The following is a 13,290-nucleotide window of genomic DNA, read 5'->3' on the forward strand; positions in this document are numbered from 1 at the left end:
CAGACTCAGTTGTTGCTGATGAAGATTCCCTGAAAGTCAGCAGCACTGAGTGGGGGGTTTAATAGGAGCTGTTACATGAAGGCTGAGGGCTCCTGAGAAACGGCCACATATTTACTCTCACAATTTAATACCCTCAAAAGCCATGCCTGTGTAATATGGGGCTGGCAGCACCCACCAGGCTCTGCTGTGTCTGCTCCCCAGGCTCCTCCTCCACAGTCCCCAGCTAATCTGAGCTCCTGGGCTTCAAGCTGCCATGTTATCTGATGAACTTTACTCTTCCAGGCTAAAAAAAGCTCCCTGTTCCTTGCATTTGCATACAATTATGCTATTCTTGAAATCTAGGCTGTCCTCATTCTCCTGGAGATTATCTGCCACCTTTTAGATGACCATCCTCCACGACCAGGAAAGCTCATTAGCTAAGAGCAATTCTGGAGTATTTTATTTTAAAGATTATCCTTTTTTTATGCAACACATTTTCAACCTAGATCCTTAAAACTATTTAGGAATTCAGCTCCTGTTTGAGCACAAAGGGCAGTCAGTGGCCAAGGATGCTTAGGGCCAGGAACAAATCACTGGAGAGCTGGGGCCCCTTTCCAAAAGTATCCACAAATTGTGACATATCACTGCATTTATAGGGGAGAAAGGAAAGGAGAAGGATAGGGGAAAGGGGACAGCAAGACACTTACAGTTATTTCTAGTGCCAAGAATGCTTGTCTGGACCTCTGAGTAGGGGAAAAAATCAGAAAGTTTAAATTACTTGTATTTGCTGCCTCTGCCCATCTGCACTGGACTCCAATGTCGTGCTTTTTGCTCCTTCCATGTTACATCATCAGCTTCAACTGCCTCCAGGCTCCATCCTCACCTGGGAGGAGTGGAGGAAGACAGCTTGCAGGCTTAAAGCTCCTGTGGCACACTGTCCCTTAGGCCAGTGACCAAAGATCCCTTACCTGCAGCTCCGCCTCTCTGCTTCTTCACTTCTTATTAACAACTCAGCAAATTACCAGCTTCCCTGTTTTAGGCAAACCCAGTCTGTTGCTAAAGCATTCTCAGGAGAGTTTTCCCGTTGTAAAAGCAAATATTTATATCTGCTGCGCTCTTAGAGGCTCTGGTTATGATCAACTCTTAAGGCAAGATTTAGCTGAAAGAGCTGATTTATTAAAATGGATAAACAAAGCCCTGTGAAGCAAGTTAATTCAGTCTAAATAAAGCATTAAACTCTGAAGAGCACACATCAGATCACAGTATATACATATGTACACACATATATATGTGTGTGTGTATATATATATATCCCCCATATAATTCCTGCAGTCAAACCCTCAGTCCTCCAGACTGAGATCCCATATCAACAGCCAGGAGAAAGCCAGCCCTGAGCCATGCTGGGTGTATATCAGAAGTGTATGTATTATCACGTGCCTGGATTTTCAGCAAACCCAGCCCAGCAATCTGCTCCCATCCCAGTCACAGGGATTCCTTTGGCTGCCAGCCTTGCTTGCGCTCTGTGCCTCAGTTTCCCCATCTCCAAACTTCCGCCACAATGATGCTTTTAACAACAAGGAGCTAAAAAATCTGGGATGAAGGAGGCATATTTAAACCAGTGGCTCTAGCCTAGTGTTTATTGGCACCTGGGTGCCAGCAATTTCTATCAGAGTTGTTCCCTATCAACACAACCCTCCCTCAGATCCCCACTGGTAGAAAGAGCTTGCTCTAGCACTGTACAGCTTAGGAATTTTTCTTCTTTTCTGTAAGCTGGGCTTTAATTGTCAGTTATTTGCTCATGAGCACTCTTTCATGGCTGATGCTGGAGCAGACTCAAGCAGTTTTTATTTTGGTATTTGGATTAATTAGCTTTTTTGGAAGAGGGAGGCACGGCAGAGATCTATTCTTGCTGCTCATCACATATTCATTATTTACATTTTTCGGTATCCCAAGTAACTCGGCACAGAAAACAAGGAAACGAAGACTAAAATGTACACAAAACATCTGGAGCCTCTGCAGTTCCATAATTATTACTGCTTGTTTGCCATACAGAGAGTGCCTTTTGGAAAGGCCATTCACATATTGGCCTAATGGAGATTTTTCCTGTTGGATGCTTCCAGTGAGCCCTCCCATCCTCCCGCCCCATCCGCCTGGGTCAGGTCTGACCTTGACTCACCACCAAAAGCCAAAGCAGCAAAATTGCTGGTTGGTGTTGGGAGCAGCAGCCTCTGGAATTCTTGGCCCAGGACAGTAAATACAGCTGGGCAGATTAGGGCTGGTGAATAACTTATATGGTGACTCTACAAAATAGTAAATTCCCCTCCCCACACTGCCCCCCACCAAACTAGGCCTGGAATGGAAAGGGAAAAAGGAAAAGGGAAATGGAAAGGGAAATAAAGGGAAATGGGAAAGCAAAAAGGAAAATGGGAAAAGGGAAAGGGGGAAAAGGAAAGGGAGGAAAGGGTAAAAAGGAAAAGGAAAAATAGAGAAGAAAGGCAAAAGGAAAAGGAAAAGGGGAAGGGGAGAAGCTTTCCCCCCACTGGGTGGACAGCAGGGCAATGGGCAGTCCCCCAGGTAGGGGCAAGAGAGCAGCCCCTGCAAGAGGCACTGCCCTGTCCCTGTCCCTGTCCCTGTCCCACAGCCTCCTCTCCCAACACTCAGCCTTCTCATTTCATTTCATTTTGGAGTTCATAATGACAGGAATAAGAGTGCGTGGCTTCCCTGCCTGGCCCAGTTGTGACAGTGGAGGGTTTTGCTCAGAGGAAGAAGATCTTTGCATATTTATGAACATAATTGTTTATGGCAAAAGATACAAAGAAAAGAAGTTGATTTGGGATGCACAGAGAACTGGAACAAACAAGCCTGGCTCCCCATGGGGCTTCACTGCAGCCTCAGAGATCCCTGCCTTTAATGCTCCTGGATTGTTAACAGCCGGGAGAGGGTGGGGAGAGCCTGTCTGGGGGGACGAAAGGCAAAAATCTCCCAGTTTCACTCTCATAATTTGGAGTTTCAAACCAGTGTTGATAACAGTGTCATTATTGCTGAGCATCCGCTGGGCTTAGGGAGTAAAATTCCTTTTATTCGTCTCCAGTGTCAGGATTTGCAAGTGCAAAAGATTTTCAAGAGCTTGTCTCTGTCCCTGTTTGTATGCAAATGATGTTGTAACATTTCTTAGACTAATAGACCTGATTTTCGCTATCATCAGTCAAAGCATCTGTCAGCCTTGTCAGAAAAGAAAGACTTTGATTCTTTCAGGTCAAAACAACCCAAAATTATTGCTAGAATATTGAGGCAGTTTTAAGACATAAAAAGCACAATGAAAATTGCTCAAAATCATTTTTCCTGTCAATGAAGTTTTAATTTTTATTTTACTTCCACACAGAAAGCAATTTTTTTTTTTTTATAGATGACAAAGTTTGGAAATCAAAGCATTCAGTGCTATATTCCAGAACTCTCTAACAGGGTAGAGAGCAGTATTGGATTCAATCACATGTTCAGGAGGAAACTGGGATGAGGAATGAAACGAGCTAAAGAATCTCACAGGGACCCTGAACTGTTGCTTTGGGCAGCTTTAGGACGTGGGGGGTTGCCAGAAGAGCCACATCTCTGTCCTCAGTCAGCTACTGCAAGTTTCCCATTCCTGGTGCCTGCAGCTTTACACCTTCACTGACCACTGCTCACTGTGACAGCCAGAGCAAACAGCCTGTGCCCAGCACCGAGAGTCCTCCTCCAGACAGAAAGCAGATGGATTTTCATTTACAGAGGCACAAGGCTCTCCCTCTCCTGCACACACACACATGCAGTTCTACATCACAGCCTCCATCACTTACATGAGGAAAAGTGAGGAAATAGCAGGTTATAATAACAGCATGGATATATCCCTCGAGCTCTGAATGATAAGGCAGTAATCAAGTTTCACCAACATGAAGCGAGATTTCCCAATACTCTTTCCTAAAGATAAGCAGGTCCCAGGACCAGCGTGATACCCTCTCCTCACCAGCATGCACGGTCTTCCAGAGAAGTGATTTCCCCAGTAGCCACTACATTAAACTATAGGCAGAATATTCAGATCCAAATCAGCTCCCGATGTGTTTCCATCTAACAGCCCCGATAACCACATTGCCTTCATTTTCATACTGCATTATTTATTCATAGCGCCCTGGGAAATGTGGAGCCTCATGAGCAGTGGGAGCAGGCTACAGACCCACAAACTAATATCTTCCTCTCACTGATGCGTTACCATCACTTTCCCAGCAAATGAATTGCCCACCAGCAGCTTCCCAGACCTCTGCCCACCTGCCAAGCACACACTCCTTATTCTTCTAACAGAGCACAGCACAAGGCACAGGGGACGTTTACTCAACCTGATTCCTAATTTCATCCCTCAGACTGTGTGTCCAAGTATTTCAGGCTTTCAGAAGCCTGATTTTCTGTGGCTGGCTGGCCCGTCCATACCGCTAAGTGCCATTTGCACCTACGAGTTTGAACTTTGGGATGGGCAAGCAGGAACATGAGCACTCTCTCCTGAGTGTGCAAATGTGACTCTGCAAACATGGAATCATAGAATCATAGAATGGTTTGGGTTGGAAAGGACCTTAAAGCTCATCTAGTTCCAACCCCCATGCCCTGGGCATGGACACCTTCCATTAGAGGTCCATATGGCCCATCCCACCCACGCATGGCGAGGATGAACTGACTGCTCCAGTCGTGATTTAATATCTCGGTGCTCTACAATTTTGCCCTTCTAAGTGAAGTACATGAAGTGGGTAGATGGTAGAAAGTATAACTGGGCAGGTGGTGGTCGTGATTACAAACTCCAACCTGAAAAACTGGGAAAAAAAGCCCAATGGTTTTCCTTGATTTCCCCCACATTTCCAAGGTCAGCCACCCAGTCCTGAATACGAGGAGAGAAATGCAAACATCTCTCCAACTATTCTTGGACAACTCAAATGTCCTGTTTAATGCCAAGGCCATTTGGTCCTTGTCTCCAACTCTCAGCTAAAAATACACTGATTTTTAAAAGGTTCAGGTGAGAAGAGAAAAGAGCATTTCAAGTTCTTGCAAAAAAAAAAATACAAGGAGATACAAATTCCTGTGAGATTTTTACCTATTTCATCCTGTAGCTTCAATCCCATAATTAGGTCTCCTGTCACTTCACTTGATGCTCTGCCCCATTTATCTGCAGCTTTTTGACCCTGTTTTCATATCTGATAATATTTTTTTTCCATTACCATTCTCAAAAGAAGGAAAAAAAAAAAGGATTCTTGCCCTTCACTCAGATGTGTGAAATCTGTAAGAACTATTTTAAATTTATATTTCAAGGGAGATTATCATAGTGTCAGAATAGGATACCTACAAAGTGAGAGAGATATATATATTTGTGTGTGTGTGTATATATATATATAAAAGTAGGATTTCTATAAAGTAATGGCATCCATAGAGCAGATATGCCCCAGTTGGTGCCCCAGTGGTCTGATGGGCTCTCCTGAAACTGAACCCTGAAAGGAGAGGGCAGCACTAAGTGTGAGAAGTCTGATTTTTTGGGTAAACACACAAATGCAGGCAATGGCTGAGCACACACTGCAGTGACAAGCTGGGGCACAGAGGCTGTCCGCTTATCTTGCAATTAAATTGGAGTCAAAATTTATTAACAGTGAAGGACCTTCCTGCCTGTGAAATGGTACATGCTTCCAGGCAGATCCAAGCAGTGAAACCCTGTTCCCAAATGCCAGATCCAAGAATAGATGAGCCTAATGTCAACTGCATCACCTTCTTATCTGATAGATGTTTATTAAGTGAAGACAGAATATCTGTTGCATAAAAGCAAGCCACCTGCTGCCAAACAGCCACCTTCCCTCTGCCACAGACAAATGTGTTCTCAGCTAATTTGTGCTCAGACTGTATTTCACGTCACACTGTGCTTGCCAAATTTTGAAAGACTGGATTTCTCAGTGCTACAACACAACCCCAGAAGGAGTCACCACCTCCTCTGATGGGGGCAAAACACCCAGCAATGGCCACAGCTCCATCAGAGCAGCTCTTGGCCAGGTCAGCGAGGCCAACTGGAGAGCATCTGCAAAAGGCTGGACCCAGGATATTTGGGACACGAATTTGGCACAGTGAACCTCTCCTGTTACCCCATCTCTGTTTGCAGACATAGGACTCAGGCTTGTCAGTATTGCTCCCAGGTCCCTCTCCAGCCACCAGCACCTGACCCACTCCCCAGTTCCCACAGCCGTCCCTTCCAGCAGCACTATTCCCTGGGCTGGGGATACTGTTCCTCCTGCCCAAGTGTCAGGCTGCGTGGCCATGTCCCCGAGGAGGGATGAGCCAGCAGCAGCAGGAGCGCTTCACCTGGCTCACAATCAGCCTTGGCATCTCCATGGCAACTCCAGCGGATGCTGCATTCCTAATGGCTCCCAAGGAACCGCCGCACTCACAAGCAGCAGTTGCAATCAAGTTCTGTCTTGGTCATCTCCAAGGGGGCAAGAGGATAATGCAGAGGAAATTAATAAGAGGCATTCAAAGTGTTTGAACAGTGTAATTGCCTCAACAATTCCTGTGGATTACAATTAGTCTGTTCCTTAAAATGCACGGTATTTCTAGTGCCTCTCAGCTCTTGCTCTGCTGCTGCTCACTGCTGCCCTGCTCGTGTCTCTGGAGGAGGCTGAAGGGGCCCGAGCAGGGTGTGCTGAACTCAGACAGGGTCACTGAAATCAGGATGGGGTTTCACCATCAGGACATGAAAGACCCCAAAGGCAAGCATGAAAAATCCAACATTGTTACCCTACTACAACTTTCACCCATGGCATGCCAGGGGCAGGTGTGTCTGAAAGCCTGCTGGAGAGTTTTTGCAGTAAAAAAACTAAAACCAGTTTCATTGTAAGGCATGTGAGCATCCTGACCTAACTTCTAGGTCAAAGACTCAGTCCTGCCCATAACAGCACCTCAAATATCCAACCTTCACCTTTCCTGAAATCTGAGGGATTTATGTTTCTAGCTAAGTGAAAAGTTTACTTTTCATTCACAAGTTGCTGGGCAGCTCTCCCCAGGGGCTGTTTGCATCCCAGTATTGGGGCAGGAATACACCTGACACCACCCAGGCACCTACCAGAGCAGGTGATGTTCCCCCTCACCACTGGGCTGCATCCCTGAGGATTGCAGGGCAGGATTTAGCCATCCATCTACTCGAGAGCCAAAAGGCATTTTTGTCTCATGGCTCACATCCTACTCACCCTCAGGTTCCATGGTGGGAGCTCTCCCCCACAACCCCTCCAGCTCCACACACCAGGATGTCAGGGAAAGCAAATTGCAGTGGTTTTAGGGTTAATGTGTTTGCATTCATATTCCAAGCCTTGCTTTCACATCTATAACTCATTTCCCAACATCTTCAAGCAAATTTCACACTGTTGGAAAAATGTCAAGGGTTTAATCTGATATGTGTGATACTTAGTGATGCCACTAGGGAGAAAGATGATCATATCTTCCACTTCCCATCACGTTTCTTGCAGGAGTGAAAACATATCAGGAGAATTCATGGGCTTCACTATACTTGGTACATGCAAATTAACAAAAATCAAACTCTCTGAGGAGCACAGACAAGTAACTTTGCATATAAGAAGCCCAAGGAAGAGCTTATCTGTTTTTTCCAGTTGCATTAGATGGTCTTAGAGAATGTGCCTTTGCTGATGATCCTGGCACAGCCATGATCTGCATCAGAGACCAGGACCTGAAACCTAGGACCAACCTCCTACGAGCCTCATGATTGGCATAACTGGATTAAGAATGGAATTAAAGACAGCAGGAAAAAAAAGCAGATGGATGAAAATTGTAGTGCATCAATACCGTGATTTTCCTCAGATCAATGCATTCCCTGCAATATCCACAGGAAAAGATTCCTTCAAATCTGCAAGAAATCCAGAGAGGGTTTTCACATGCAGTAGAGAGGTCAGTGGCAACCTTATGCCACAAAACAAAACAAGGCCTGTGGATTAAATTCAGCTACCACTAATGCATGACATTCTGCTGATATCCCAATATCAATCAATATTATTGACTTCAGTAAATTTTCCTCTGAGCCTATAACTGTAATTTAATTTTGTCCAGATCAAGTTAGGGAAGAAAAAAACCAAAAAGCAGGCTTCATGAAAGCGATATTCCTATGGCTTCATTTCGGAAAGCTGTTTGGATCTCAGAAATAGGACTCGAAGTGTTTGTGGTGAGGAATTTGCTTAATTAGATTCATGTCTGAGAAGTCCCCAGCTGTTCTGCAGACAAACAGAAATATCTGAAATTTCTTCCAGCTCTATGGAGACACAGAGATTGGCTCCTCTCCCTGTTGCCCCAGTCTGAGAGATTTGCACGTATGATTACAATCTAAGGCTGTTTCAGACAATACAAGATGCCACACAATCTCTGAGCACAGAGCAAATATTCCAGCCATTTGCTTCATGATTACTTCCACCCCGTTCACTTCAGCATCTGAAAAATTCTTTGCTATTTTTTTTTTTCATGTGAGAGGCTTTCTGGAACTTGGACATAACATACATTCATTATGAAATGAAAATACCTCATGTGTTCAGGATGGAAAAAAAAATCCCTGGCTTTTAAGAAAGCTTTGTGAGCTTATTAAAAACAAGAGCGCTCACTATGTGTGTCGTTCTGCCAGATGAAAAATTCCCTCCTCGCTTCTCAGGCTTGTAAGCTGCTTTGTGTGCTCAAGACATCTCTTTCCAGTGTCCAGAACATTTTCATCATTAGTCTAACTTGGAATAAAATATTATCTGCCTTGTATCAACAGAGGGGAACCACAGGGCAGCCACACCTTTCCTTCATCATCACTGGAAAACGATCCTGGAAGAGTCAACCCTTGAAGAGTCAATGCCTGCCCAGCCCTCAGACTTCGGGAGCAGACCTCTGTGCCACAGGGAACCATCATACCAAAACCACACATCTGGGGAGAAGCTGAAACAGGAACTGTGAGCCAAAACCACAGCTGGCCATAAACACCACAGCCCGAGAAGAAGTGAGCCATGACCGCCTCCAAAATCCACATCCCTGGGGCACCGCAGCAAGTCCAACCACACGTGGAAAGATGTGCTTTATGAGATTCAGGTCCAGATGAAATTCCCAGGCTCACCTCACCAGCCTGGTCACCTTTCCCTTCTCTTTCTTGTCTCCCTGTTACTCACCCCAGCCCTGTTTTTAGGGGTCTCAGCCCCACTCCTGGCTAATCCTTTGAGACAAAGCTGCGGTGCACAGTGGGCTGGTGAGTGTAGGGATTGGTCCTCCACTGCCTTTTTTCCTCTAATTTTTTTTGCCACCTCTTTGACTTCTACATGGCCTGTTCCACACTCAGACTGGCCCAGAAAGAGGTGTAGATAGACTATGTGAAATCAGGCAAACAGCTACTGCACATGGAGGAGTCCAACTGGGCACCTCAGCAGAACTGACTGCTGTGCTGCAGGGTACAGCCCTGAGCATGTGGCATTTTGGAAATGGAAATCTTACTGAGGTTATCTGAAGGAACTCAGGCTGGATTTGCAGTGGAGCATGAGGAGAGCAGAACATCAAACACTAGCAATCCTTGGGAAAATGAGGTTAACCTCTCCCTGCTGGACTGCCCACAACAGGGGTCTCTGTGTCCTGGCGAGACACACTGGACAAGGAATATCACCTCAAACCCCACTGTAGTTGGGCTGGACCTGACAGTGAACAAGACACAGTGCAGGGATCAGACTAGCAAGGTGCACTTGTGGAGACCACCTCCAGCAGCCAGTGGAACAAGTCAAGGAGATCACCCAGTGACTCATCCTGTGCAGCAGCAAAGCTCTGCATTTCACCTGATTAAGGATGAGCTGAGTAAGAGCAACTACAAGGATGAATAACCATTTCAGGAGCTTTGAAGAGCTGCTCTCAGTAGCCAGCAGCAGCATTCATCATCCCATAGCCACCTGAAATGGGAGCTCTCAGTCTCCCTTGCCACACAGTGAGCCAAGTCAGTCTGTTGGTAGGTGGTGGCATTTGGGCGGGGGGGTTGGTAATTTGGGTTGATTCAGTACTGAATCACACACAGCTCATTTGCTATGGCAGATCACATTCTCCACATGGATTGTCTGCAAGGCTCTCTCTTTCCCCCAGTTCTTCATTACCATTTATCTTACAAGCAATTAAGACTGTTTAAGAAGATGATCAGTTTGGACTTTGAAGCTTTTTTTCTCTGATCCAATATGTGTTTGTTCTTTAAAATATAACTTCAAATATTGTGGCATTCTGTATGTTTTCTGTTTCAGTAACAGGCTGCTAATTGTAATTAGTTTTATCATGGTGGAAATTCAAAAATCTGCTCTGAATGTGTTCCTTTGAATTTAGTTAAAAGGCACTTTTTGAGCTGACAAACACTTTGACTGTAGCTTGTGAGAAAGAATCAAATTTTAAACTTACGGGAAAAGCTCATTTTACTGCAGTGTTGAGAATCCACTGTCTCAGGGCTCACTGGCATTGTGAGGTGCTAGCGAGAGCCAGAGCAAATATTTCTCTGGGCTTCCACTTCCATGCAGTATGTTTTAGATTACACTTAAGTGGATTCAGGAGAGGAAACTGGGGGCGGTGGGCGGGAAGGATGAGAGTAGGTAAGAATGAAAGGAGTCAGTGCCTGGAAAAATGGAAGTCAAATAAAGAAAAAAAAAAAGATGCACAGAAAGGGTGAGGAGGTACTGGCAGGATTGAGAGTAGATCATACAGAAAGCTCAGAGCTGTATGTACCAGACTGAACTGATAAGGATAACAAGGAAATGTGTAAGGATAATGCATCAAAGGATTGCTGTTGGGCACTTCAGGAACTGCTGTGAGTCACTAGAGGTGGAATGGAGAAAACAGGAAAAGAGGAATGAGTGAGAAGAAAACACTGAGATGTTAAAAACATTAAAAGATGTTGAAATAGTCAGTATATAGTTAAAAATATTCAAAATATGTTTTTTCATGTTTGGACAACTGTGCAGTAAGAGAGTGACAGTCGAGCAATGTGCCCAGGAGGGAGGATGGGGTCAGGCAGAGGCTGTGCCCAGTGGGCAGCTGGTGCTTGGGTGTGAGGGCAGGAGCCATCAAGGGCTCAGGCTCTGCACAAACCAGCACCAAAAATGGCACAAATCCACTCTGCTCACCCTCCTCTTCTATCCTACTGGGTGCCAAACCTGGCTCCGCTGCCCTCTTGGGAATTCTTGTTGGGCAGTGGGTTACCTTGCCCCAGGCAAAACTAGTCCTTTGTATGAGTCCTTCCACGGGTGATGTGTCCTCTTCCACCAGCCAGAATATGCTGCTCCTTTCGAGAATGGGATGGCTTTGCCCTCCAGATCATTCCCATGGCGATAGGTGGAATGCAATATATATTACAGTAACCTGCAGCACCCATGGGTGCTAATGGGACCTTCAGAAGGTATGAAAATAAAAACCTGAGCTGAGCATGAACTTCTGCAGTCAGATTTTCAGATGGTCAAGAGCAAAGGCTGCTTTGCAAAACAGCAACCAAGGGCAAGGCTGCCTCTAACTCTGGGGATAATTGTCATGGAAACTACAAGTAAAGTAGCACAAAACACAAGTAGGTATGAAAAAGGTAGCTGAAAATAGCTGCTCCAGGAATGTTTCTTTGCAAAGGTTCTAGACATTAAAAGGCAACTGAATAAACAGCTTAGTAATTTTAGATGTTCTTGGAAAATGGATTTTAAAGGGAAAAATGGGGCAAACCACGAAACTATGGCTCAGGGAAAACTCCAGGAGAAAAAAAGCTTTGAGAGGAAAATGAATGCAAGCAAGACTCCTGCAAGCTTTATAATATATATACCTACAGATGTATAGATAGATAAATTCATACATGTGTGTGTGATTACATATATATAGATAGAAGGCATATATGTAACTAAATATATAACTATATATATATATCTGTGTGTGTGAACTATATATATATACCCTTCTGGAAAAACAATACTGAATAAAAGAAGCCAGCACAAACCAAATCCTTCCTGCAGCAAACTGAAGACGAGAGGGTTTCTCAGAGGTTAACTTGACCGACGTCCAAGGCCTTGAGCAGGAAAGCAAGTTGTTTGATGAGTTGGACCAGTGTCTAAATGGCATCTGCCCAAGGATGGCTGTGACCAGAAAACACACAAGGAGAGTGAGATCCAGCCACCCAACAGCAGAATGGATGGGTGCCAAAGAACTGAAATAATCAGAAAAAGCATGAAATGGATCTCAGCATGTGTGCAGAGAGCCGTGATGGGCGGAAAGAGGGGGTACAGCCTCCAGCCGACGGGGAGATATTCGGCAATTAACAGCAAGGATTGATGGCCACAAACCAGGGCACCTTTGTCTCTGCTCAAATAAGCAGCAAACTGCATTCCACAAAGAGCCTTTTCTTTGCTGTGAGGAACACATCCCCGTGTCAGATGGACGGTGGCACATTCAGGGATGTTCTTCCAGCCAAAACTGTTGGTGGAAGAAGCTGCAAGCACAGGGGAAGGAGCAGGGGTGCCAGTCCAGTAAGCGGAGCAGCAGTTACAGCCTCTGTGCGACAGCGTCGGGCATGGCAGGGTGGGATTCAGTGTGAACACAGAGGAAAGCAGGTGAGATGTCGAGGTACTGTCATGCAGGTCACACTAGGAAAACATTAGAGGGTGATTTATGCACTTGGAAAGGAATGAATTGAGCTGTAACAGGGAAAAACGTTAGCTGGAAGATGCGAGAAGCAGCTGAATATATGTTATATCATTCAGCAGCACACACTGCTGGCTGGGGCCAGGATAATCCCACTCCATTTTTTATGCCACATTGGAAGAAATGGTGAATAACCAGGAATAATCCTGCAACAGCAAATGTTGTATGTGCACTAGTAAGTGCCAAGTAAGTATGTCTCATCAGACAAGACAAAAAGAGTTTGTTCAGGGTGAGTACCAGAGGCATTGCATTGGGTTCATGTGAGCTGGGGAGGGGGGTGGTTTAGAATTTGGTCATATCCACACCATGTAAAATACAACGAACAGTAACTCAAATGACACCCCAAAAGGAGGCAACAGTGAGAGAATAATCTCATTTACCGGAGGGAAAGAAGAAAGATCCAGAGAGCAAGAGATGAGGAGGTGAAGGTCAGGGAAGAGGTGAAAGGAAAATGAAAATGGAAAGAAAAATAACCCTACCAAAGAGGCAATTCTAATCAGCTACAAGGGGAGAGTTAAATGCAGCCCCAGCTGCAGAGCAGTGAGACCTGGAGATGTGTGGATAACTAGCACAGCAGCAGAGACTGGATGCTGCTAGGGC

Source organism: Myiozetetes cayanensis, unplaced genomic scaffold (genome assembly GCF_022539395.1).
Source record: "Myiozetetes cayanensis isolate MyiCay16 unplaced genomic scaffold, myiCay2020 scf18, whole genome shotgun sequence".
NCBI lineage: Eukaryota > Metazoa > Chordata > Aves > Passeriformes > Tyrannidae > Myiozetetes > Myiozetetes cayanensis.